Raw genomic sequence first — 11,622 nt, 5'->3', positions numbered from 1 at the left:
TTGCTGCAAACAAATGAGCCCCAAAATTTAGCAACCTAGAAGAACAAATGTACTATCTTGCACAGTTTCTGAGGGTTAGAAATCCAGGAGCAGCTCATCTGGGTAGACCTGGTCTAGGATCTTCTAAGATTGCTGTCAAGAGGCTGGCTGTGGTTGCAGGTACCAGAAAGTCTGGGGCTGGAGGATTTACTTCCAAGCTCACTCATGTGGCTTTAAGCAGGAGACCTGGGATATTTGCCACATGCATCTCTTTATAGGGCTGTTTATAGCATAGCTGCCAGCTTCCCCCAGAATACATGAGCAACAAAAATGAAAGGACCCAGTCCTTATAACCAAATGTCAGAAATGACCTATCATCCTTTCTATATATGTTATTGGTAATATGGGAGGTGATGAGAGTGTCCATATCAGAAGGCAGTGATCCCTAGGAGTTATCATGGAAGTTGACTACACAAAAATGATACACAGAGAGATGCTAACTTACTAAAAAGAGTAAGTCCTGCACAAATCAAGATTTAAACCCAGCAGTTGTGATTCTACTCAGAGTCCTTATCTTTTAGAATTTCTGAGCTATTACGGAGCTGATATGAGAGAAACTGCAAGTTAGGCCTCTGATCTAGTGCCCACCCCCACCCATGTTGTCTGAACACTCACTTTGTAATGGCTGTAACCTAAGAGTTCCCCACTGTCTTACCCCAGCAGGACTGGAAGTCTCATCAGAACACTGGAGTACTCTAGTATAGGACCCTCTCTGTGAGTTTGTTTTCCTTCTACTGTTGCTAAGACATTAGAAGTTCTGTCCACATCCAAGACTTTCTCCAAAAACAAAAACTTGTCAGAGAGCATAGGACACAACTCGGAAGGTGTATTAACTTGGAAGGTTTAAATAGTAAAGCAGAACATTATTTTCTTAAGTTCCTTTGCAACTGCCCTTCCTTGAGAATAAATCTACATGCTCACTTCAGTTTTTTACTGAAAAGAAGTAAGTTCAGCTAAACGAAGGAAAGCAGCAAGTTTTTAGTGACTTTTTTAAAAAAATTAGCAACCATATTTCTTTAACAGACATTCATTTCCTGGATTAGACACTGAGAAACTTAGGCTATCATTTCATTTTATTTATTCTAGGTATCTGTGGATTGCAGAGTAGATCATGTTATGTGTAATGTTTTGAAAGGGCTCTTCAGAGAAAGAACTAAATGAATTTTTTCTCCTATTTTTAATATTCCCTCTACTGAATGCACATAGCACCAGGAAAATTCAAAGCTATTATTTTTAATGTCAAATGCCTTACCAGTCCAATAAAAGAGGAGAAGATATTAAACTTTTTATAAAACAAGAACCAGATAACACATATCTTCATGAAACACATCTTAATCAAGTTGAACATAGGAAATTAAAAAGAGGATGGATGAGTGAAGGTATCCATCCTCACTTAATTAAAAAGAAAAAGCACTGGCAATTCTTATGAACAAGAGAGCATGTCTTTTCTGCCCTTTGTGCCTTTCAGAGGAATAGTGTGGATTAATTTTGGTTCAGAAGGTTCTGAAAAGAACACCTGAAAAATTGCTGGATTCATTGTCCTCTGATGAAAAGGAAATATTCCCTTTTCTAGGCCAAACTATCTTACACTGGGAAATAATGCCAATGAACAAAAGGAGATGTGGATTTCAAGCCCACCTCTTCAGTCTTGACCAGGGGGACTGTGCCTTCCTGTTGAGCTTACAGAGTGATTATAAATATTAGAAGAGAAAACTCATTTAATACCTATTAAAAAGGGAAATAAAAATTTTGCATAAAGATAAGGTAAGGTAGAAAGAGTGGTAGCTTGTTTATTAAAAGTGTCTACATAAAACGCTTCAAAACTAGGCTTACAGCTAATTCAGCCGATCCACCATAACCCACAAAAATATCGTAACAGCAAATACTTATTGAGTGCTTACTAGCACCAAGGCACTGTGCATTAGCATATTTAATCCTCACAACAGACCTATTTACTATGCTTAGTCCTATTTTACAGATGAGCCAAGAGGTTCCCAAAAGCTAAACATGTTTCCCAAGGTCATGCAACAGTGTCTGGGATTTCAATGCAAGTATATCTGACTCTCATCCATGAAGTTACTCTGTACACACTGTTCTGTAATTCTGTAGAGACTTTGTTTTCCAGAGTTAAGAATTACCCAACTTGTTGTCAGGCATAAAAGACCCTCACTCTGAAAGCACATAGATAAATACATACAAAATGCACATCAAGATTTTACATCACACGGGGAAAGTCAGAAATACTCACCAATACTAAATGTGGTTTAATTACATTGCTTATAGAGCTGAGCCAGGTTTGAAAATATATGGAAGCGTACATTCATTTTTCACTTTCACACTTGTGTATCTGTATAGAAGAAAACCAACCCAGGATGGTGACAGCCTCCTGTTGTCACTAATCTCTGAGGTGCCTCATTGTTCCCTACTTGATCTTTCAGCCTCTACTGTCATCTGTGTAACTAGATCCCTGGATTAAAAACCCACTGGCTTACATTTTCAGAATGTTTCTGTTTGCCTGATTGGACTCTACCTTAGGTCTTGGGATGGGACCCTGTCTCAGAAGCATAGCCTGAAAACTCTTGTGAAAGTGTTATCTTGAGGGTGAGATCTCAGGAGAAGGGTCAGGGGAGAGCAGGACAGGGCAGAGGAGAGAGCTGAGCAAAGATGATTCTTGCCTGGAGACAGCCTAATCTCACACAGAGCTCTGACCCACCCACTGCACCAGAGAGTTAGGCCCCTTTGGGGGGTCAAGGGACAAGCAAGGCCCACAGTTTGCTCAGGACTGAGGGATTTCCAGGGTGCCAATACTTTTTGTACTAAACTGGAGCAATCCCAGAGAAATCAGGACTTTTGGTCATTTTATAAAATAACTGATATTGGACCCAACCTGAGGGTGAGAAAGAAACTTAGGATGAGACCAGAAAGTTTTTCTCCTGAGAAGGGGACATCACAAGCAGCAGAAGCCCACACTCTGGGAGATAAAACGGTCACAGCAGGTGAGCTGGATCCAGGCCACACATCAGTGTCCACCACAGACTCGGCTGACATAATGTTCTTCAATTCCACACCCCAGCTGCCATAGTTGAACATTCATGGAGTGTGTGTACAGCTCAAAAGCTACAGCTCAAGTTCATCATTCAAACTACAAGATTATATTCCCATTAATCATTCACTGCTTAATTCTTTTTCTCATGACCTAGATTCATTCTCTTTTTATAAGATGAAAAGAAGAGGGATTATAATAAATGAAAGTTAAATTTTATGTGTTACAGTATTTCTAAGTTTTCAGGTTACCTAAACTGTCTAAATAAAAATCTCAACCAACACTGTCAGACCCATAACTGTCATTGCCCTTTGGTAAGTGGAGACATAGACCCTGAGGGCCATGGAGCTGGCCTTACCCTCTGCTGCTAAATCCTACTGAGCCCTAGGATCCTTTCCTGAAAATAGAGCCCAAATCCTGGCCTCCAAAAAATGTTGGGAGGGTTAAATATGTTAATGTTTGTAAAGAAGCCAACACAAAACAAATGTTCCCTGAGTGGTGGTTTTTACAGATAGCTGTTGAACATAATCTGAAAGCTTGAATTCTAAACCAATCAGCATTGTAAAGCACAATTAGAGTCTTTCACTAATTAAAATCTAGACAGTGGCCAGAAACTCAGTTCCCCATCTGCAAAAATTGTAGGAATCCATATTCATCCTAGATTATACTTGAACTGCCACTCAAAAAGATTTATATCCTGGACTTTTGTCAAATGATTCTAAGATATTAACCACAGTAATTACTTTAGAGAAAGTCAAAAGGCCATTTAAATTTTTTAAACTTCAAGCAAAAGCTTTATAATGTGTCTTTATTGTTAATATATGTGTGTTTGAATAAAGCCATAGTATATAATTCAATTTCAAAGCAGTAGTGAAGGGGCTAAAATTATTCTAGCTGTATTACACATAAATGAGTTTATCCTTATAACTCAAACAATTGCTTTAATATTTTCAACATCAGTCATGTATGAAAACTGTATAAAAGGTATAGAAATTAACGAGGGGAAAAGTATATTTAGATCACATATAAACCTATATATTGTCCCCTGCCCCCACTTTCTTTGCCATGTACAAGGGAACAACATAGGTATCCTAATTAATAACACTCATTTCAAAATCTTTGGTAAATGTAAAGGCCCTCATAAATGCAACATTTTACTGTCATAAAGATCATGAAATTCAGAACACATTAGACACACGTACGAGGATTGGGGTATCACTACAGCCAAAAATGCAAACTATAGGAGTGGGGCGGGGGTTGTTCTTCTCAGCTTTTTGACAGGAAAGAAAATTTTCTTCCCTAAAATAAACTTAGTTTAAGATAGAACTGAAATGATTTGGCAAATGCAAACAACCACTGTAACTAGAAATGAATTATAAACAATAACTATTCAGGGTTATAACCATTAATGGGGTTAAATAGAATTTCACACTTGAGAAATTTCATATGCTCAGCCTTGACCCAACTTCAGAAAGTATGTGGCTTTACTGTAAAATGCCCTAGAGACTCGAGAGGCATGCTGTTAGTTTGTGGGCAACAAGAAGCAGAATTTAAATCAGAATGGAAAATTAAACACATGGCACTCTTCCCTGGAGTTCTGTTTCTCTCTGGGTGGGAAAAAAATCTTACAAGACTCCTCCTTCTTTTTAACCCTCACATCCAATTAGTCTCCAGCCTGATCTGACCTAGGTATCCATTATGACCACTGCTTTATCCCCATCCCAGGCCACTGCCTTATGACTCCACACCTTCCTTCCAGACTCAGGCGCCCACCCAGCCAACAGCTCATCCCTCTCTCTGCCAACAGATCAATCCTCCTAAAACAGGGGCTCCAGAGAACAAAAGACCCATCAACACTTCAAGAAAATCAGGGCAGGAGGTGCCACTTCCCTATCTCCTTCAAGAGTATCATTTTAACAAACAGAAAGTCCTGAGAAGTCCTGCAGTTATGAGAAAAGGAAAAAATGGAAACAAAGTCTTTGTAAATAGGGAAGGGTGGAGGGGGTGAAAGGCACACAGGGAATGGGGAAAAAATAAGAACCAAGATACATCATGTACAGGTACAAGCACCCAATGATAAATGTAAACGTATTGTATACCTAAAATGTAAAAGAAGTAAAAAAAAAAAAAAAAATCCATGCTTAACTTTAATCCAGTTCCCAACCAGATTAATTATAGCTTAACAACCCCTAGATACTATCAACATTGCCATGTTAAAGGCAAAGAAACTGAGACCATACAAAGTTTAGATCACTCCTGAAGCCAGAGGTTCAAACCAGGGAGACAGACTCCAAAACTAAACACTTCTTGACATGTTATGAAATTGCAAATTGGGAAATATTCTCTTGAATCTTTGTTTGTATTGCCACAGCCCTCTGATCAAAGAGTTCCACCATGTCTCCCTCAGTACCACTGCATTCTTTATCATGCAAGGCCTGGCTGCCCAGTGAGGCCCACAGATGGGACCGCTGGCAGTTTCTGAAGCGTGTCAGAAATGCTGACTCTCAGGCCCTACCCTGTCCCTTCTGAGTAAAAATCTGAATTTGAACAGCATAAAATCTCTAGTTTGGGAAGAAACTTCCCTGAAGGCATTCAAGGTTTTACAATACGATCTAGCCTCAACTCAGGTTTTAGCCTCAGTCCTTATTATCCCCCCACAAGTAAATGTGTCTTGCACGAACTATAATTGCTAGACTCATCAGCCTGGTGATAAAACAAGGAAGAAGCAGCTATCAAACAATATCTCCCTAATGTGGCCACTACTCACTCCTCTTCGCTCTTCAAATTCCTCCCAGATAGTTCCGGGAATCCACTACATGGGTTACACATGTGCTCTGCAGTCTTTTAGCAACTGCTCTCCTTCCTCCTTCTGCACAGTCTCCTTTCTCTGGCAACATGAAAGCTGACAACTATGCCACTAGAAATAGCCAGGGGCAGTGCTTGCCCCAAACCCAGTGCTGGGCCAAGCCTATCCAGAGAGGCAGGACATGGCATGGCTGCTCTACCAAATCAGCTCTCCATCCTAAGATTTTTTAGACCTCAGAGTCTAAGTGATTCCTCCATACCTCACAGTAGGGAGCGCAGAGCCTTCACACTTGAGGTATGGAGAGCAAAGAAGCCAAGGCAGGTATTCAAGCAATTAAGGGAGAACCGTTCATTTCACACAATGATTCCTTACAAAGTAAGTGCTTAAACTTAATTGCCAACTTGATTGGCTTGGAAACCACCCAGGGATTAATAAAGCATACCTCTGGGTGTGCTTGAGTGGGTCACAGAGGTGTGACCGTGAATATTGTATATCAGTGATGGCAAACCTTCTAGAGCTTTCAATGATACCAAAAAGCCCACTGAGGCACAAATGCCATATGTTTGCCACCACTGCTATATATGGTTCCTGGCACTGTTCCCTGCTCTGCTTCCCTGCCACCATGAACTGACTGGCTTATCTTTTCCATGTTCTCCCACCATGATATACCTGCCTTGGAGCCAGCAAACATGGAGTGAAATCCCCCAAACCATGTGCTAAAGTACACCTCTTCTTTAAGTTATGGATGTCAGGGCTGGGGATTTAGCTCAGTGGTTCCACTGTCTGCCTCTCAAGTGCAAGGTCCCAAGTTCAATCCCTGGTACCAAAAAAATAAACAAACAAATAACAAAAAAAGTTATGGGTGTCAGGTATTGTGTCCCAGCAACTGAAAGCTGACAAAGACACAAAGATTCTTCAACAATACATATTTTTAAAATAATTTCATTGATAAGAATTTTTTCAGAAAACTCTCCAGAGACCTGACCACTCCCTGCAGTGTGACGCTGTACTAAGAGATACAGAATACACTGTACAATGTGAGCACATTTTGGGGGGACCAGGTGTGTCCCTGTGAGAGAACATAGAGAAAGGGGTGAATAAAAGCCAAAGGTTCTTCCCAAGGCAAATGTTTCAATGAACAACTGGAAGCGATACCTCCACAGCTCAAAATTTAAGTGGAGCAAACCAAAGAAGATAAATCCTGGTATCTCCCAACCTAAGGCAAGGGCCACTGGAAGGGGAAGGCTGGCAGGTAAGTTGAAAGTGGCTCTGGGTATGACTGATGGTCCCATGCAGTGAAGATTTGAAACTCCAGGTGAAAACACTGCGGATGGTGCCTGTTTCCTAGTTGTTCACATAGAAGGCTGCCAAGAAAGGAAACTTTCCAGAGAACTCTAAGGCATTCCACAGTCTGGCCTTCACTCCTCAGTCCTTTGCACCTTCCACAAAAGAATTATACAAAACACAGGCAGCTGTGCAGAAGTGTAGGTGGAGTACTGGTAAAGCAAAGATACAGGGAGGATTACATCTTCAAGTGAGAAGGTGGGCAGTGTCATGTAGGCATCTGCACAGAAGAGTTTTTCCTGGGTTTTAGAGAACTATAGTGATTATCATTATTTTATCTACATGATATATATACTTACTGACATTTTTCTTACTTTGGAATATCACTGTTGCAAAACGTCTTCCTCCTCCTTTTCAGATTATCCTTAGGGGCCTTAATCATATGAGAAACTTACAAAAGAATTTTAAGAAATAAAAAGTTCTAATCTAAATCAGGTCTCAGCCCAAGGTGGGAGCATCTTTAAAGAATGCTCCCTTTTCTGATGTCATTGAGCCATAGGAAATAGCAACCAAAAATGTGTATGTTTTGTTTTGGAAATATACTGCCTGGCACTGGAATGAATGTGTACAATGTGTAATCTTACAATGTCATTGTGCTTTTGGAACCACTCTGTGTCAGAGAACTAATAAATGATTATAAATGTATTATACGCTGACGTCTTTGTTTCTTCATTTAACTATAACTAGCACAACATGCTGTTTTGGAGCCCTTTTGCCCCCCAGGCCTGCTAATGTCTAACTACCTGCTTAACACTACTTCTTATACTCCACAAAGAGCTAAGTGGGCAAGATAGATCCAAAGACAAGACACTCAATAAAAGCAGACACTTAGGCTAGACACCACCCCCTCATCCACCCTCACCCACTGTGCAATCAATCATAGGGTCCAGGTGGATTTTGTGCATATTTTTCTACTTTTCCCTACCTTAACTATATGTATGTATGTATGTATGTATGTATGTATATATATATATATCTGTGTATATATATATATCTGTGTATATATATATCTGTGTATATATATATATATGTGTGTATATATATATATCTGTGTGTATATATATATATCCAGATATGTGGTAAGGAATTGGATCACACAATTATGGAAGCTAAAAGTTCCATGATCTACAGGGTGCAATGCAAGCTGAAGACTCAGGAGAGCCAGAGATAGAATTTGAAGGCCTGAGAGATAGAGAGCCAATGGTGTAGGTTCCAGTCGGACTTTGAAGTTCCAGATCCACCAGCAGTGAGGGCAGGAAATTGGTGTTCTAGGTTAAGCACTTAGGCAGAGAGAAAATTTAATCATCTTCTCCCTCTTTTTTCTATTCATATCCTCAACAATGGGGAAGGCCATCTGCTTTACCCCATCAACCAATTCAAATGTTAATCTCTTCCAGTAACACCCTCACAGAAACATCAGAAATAATATTTATCCACACATCTGAGCATCTCTTAGCCCAGTCAAACTGACACATAAAATTTACTATCACACTAATCCTAGCCACTCAAAGGAACTCTTACCTGCTTTCCCAAGATTTGCCTCTGGTCTACCTCTGACTCCTTCCCCACGCTGCAGCAAGCCCATTTGACAAGTCTGACCACATACTGTCACTCTTCCATGTAAATCTTTGTGACACCGAGTGCACTTGAGATACTACACAGCTCCACATGGGACCCAGGTAAAGACAGCCAAACTCAGCTGGCACCTGTTACCACTCCATCCAAACATGAGTCTGCCACTCCCCCGAATCCTTCTGCTGTCTTTCTGTTCTGGAGACACACAGTCTTTCTTTCACCTCAGAGACTTTGCTATCTTTCAGCCCTGGACATCTCTTCCTCACACACATCCTGCTTGCCCGCCCCATTCTCAGCCCTTTCTCTAGTGCCCTGCTCTTCCTTTAAGACTCAGTTTAAATGTCATTTCCTCATTACTCCTTAAGACTAAATAGAAGATTCACATTGTGTTCCCCCAAGCACCCTAAACTGTCCTGATAACATCTTTCTTTAACTAACTACTTATGAATATAATTAATTTCTACAAGCGCTAAGGTGGTAGAAATCATACATATCTTATTTATTACTCTATCGTAATTACATGGTTCACATGCCTAGTATACAGTAGATACTCAATAAATGTCCATGGAAAAATGGAAGAAGGGAGGAAGGGAGGGGAGAGAAAGGAAGGAAAGGGAAGGGGAAGATGGGAGAAAAGAAGGAGAAGGGTCATTTTCCAGATATTTTAGACAATCAGGAATAACATTTTTCCCATCAAACACCTCAAAACAATGCTATCAGACAACTTAAGTTGTTAATTAACTTTGTTTGGCATCATCTGTCCATGTGTAGTGACAAAAACAGGCAAGATTTTATTGAAGTGAAGATCAGCGGGTATTTCCTAATTCTGTGAGCAAGATCATTCATCTAACTCTTGACTCTCACATTAATCCTAATTATGTAGAAACGAGAATGATAGTCAAAACCAAAGTCTTGGAATCAATTTACCCAGAAAGAAGACTATATAGTTTGCCTTTCCATCTGTTTCCATAAGCTACTGAGAAAGTATATTTAAAGTAGGGCCAGGGATTTAGCTCAGTGGTGCTGCCACCTGCCTCGCAAGCGCAAGGTCTTGAGTTCAATCCCTGGTACCAAAAAAAAAAAAAGAAAAGAAAGAATAAGTCACAAATATGTCTATATCTACACATAACACAAGAATGTTTGCCAAGATAAAACAGTATTACTACATCTGTTTAAACTATTCTGTTTTTCTTAAAAATGTGAACTCTGTTTCACTGGAACAAACTTGTAGGCAGAAAAGAGACAGCTCATCTTTGTATAACTTATATTTCAGAACAGCTCAGGTACACTTTCTCAGGTGCTGCTCAGGGCCATTCATGAACACTTGATGACCATACTGGGGGCTGGAGCAAAGACACAAAACAACAAATAACACCCAGATTCCCTTTTAACTTCCATCTTCTGTCCCTCCAAGAGCTGCAGTTCGAGGTATAAGCCCTGGCCAGCTCTGATTCCCACTTTCTCTGCCTCTTCCACCCTACAGTAAGATGTAAATGAACAGAGAAATGTCAAAAAGCAACATCAGCAACAGAGAGGAGGGAGGGCATTTAGAGGTGGAGACAATCCATTCATCAGAAGCAGAAATTGTGATGAGGCAAGTAGTCAAATTTGTCAAATTGAAATGTATCTTCCTCTTGCTGAGGACAAATTTTGCTGAACATTCTCTTTCTGGATTTCTTGCCTAAATTCAGTATCATAAATGACTCTTAAAACCTTTGAAGAATATTTATTGCTTAATTATGTTCAGCCACTTTTCTACTATGGTTTCTTGATGTTAACTTGCCGTTGCTTACTTACTAAAGTACTGACAAACCAAGCATCATGTGTTGCTTCATCTGCCTCCCTTTCTGTGTCTAGGACGTTGCTACCAGTCTCAGGGTAGCATTTTGAGCACACTAATTTGTCTGTTCCTCAATTTCTTCATCTGTAAAATTTAGTGTAACCAAATCATTTCAAATTGAATTGTGAAATATTTTCCCAAAAATACAGTTTGGGTATGGCTCAAAATGTAGTCTCATAAACTGGATTAACAAAAAGTTGACAAGAACAAGCCATTTAGGTAGGGACTAACTTTAATGAATAAGCATAGCTTCTAGTAAGCAATATATAGCAATTATTTAAGTGTAAATAAGTGTTGCATAACTAAGAGCAACCTCTTATTTTAAGTAGCTTGAAGATTCCCCTTGAAATTTGTTATGGGTAATTGTTTTGCGTTATTAAGAAAAATTTTTCTGCCAAATGGGTTATCAATGTTAGCCTAATCTTCGTGCGTACATCTATCCCATTTCATACATGCTGTCCCGGTCTAACCTGTCTGCATCTCCGATACCCAGTATTCATGATATATCAAGTGACTACAGGAATGGAGGGACAGGGTTGGTGCCACCTGCCTGCCACCTATAGCTGAACTCTGCTCCTATCTCACCTCCCAAAGCCTGAGATAATCTGAGCCCCAGCCACCTTCTTCAGCAGGTAAATGTGTTTACTTGATTACTCAGAAATTCTCTTAAGGATAAACTTCTATTCCTTAATGGAAAAAAAAATTAAAAGGGAGTCTGTAATCCCAGCATTTAAACTGCTGAAGCAAAAAGATCAAAGGTTCGAGGCCAGCCTGGACTACAAAGCAAGTTCAAGGCTAGTCTGGACTACTTAATGAGACCCTGTCCCAGGAAACTAAATAAATAAACAAACAAACAAATACAGGGAACCATTAAAATCACAAAGCAGAAGTCCTTGATCACAAGTTAGTGCTAAAAGGCTCTTCCTAAACCCATTTATTTAGAAACACAAAGATTCTACTTCCCATTTTTAAAAC

The 11,622-nt window shown here is 39.8% G+C and overlaps 1 long non-coding RNA gene across 3 annotated transcripts in view; it reads right to left on the bottom strand.

The window, feature by feature from the left end:
- LOC101697564 (uncharacterized) overlaps positions 1–11,622 on the bottom strand; it is a 433,033-nt gene that overhangs the window by 210,610 nt on the left and 210,801 nt on the right. The gene's annotated exons all lie outside the window — the stretch shown is intronic.

Source organism: Heterocephalus glaber, unplaced genomic scaffold (assembly GCF_053883595.1).
Source record: "Heterocephalus glaber isolate CG9 unplaced genomic scaffold, H.glaber_assembly_v1.0 deba00001442, whole genome shotgun sequence".
Lineage (NCBI taxonomy): Eukaryota > Metazoa > Chordata > Mammalia > Rodentia > Bathyergidae > Heterocephalus > Heterocephalus glaber.
Note: the sequence above shows the minus strand (reverse complement) of the source record. Positions and strands in the feature narration are given on the sequence as shown.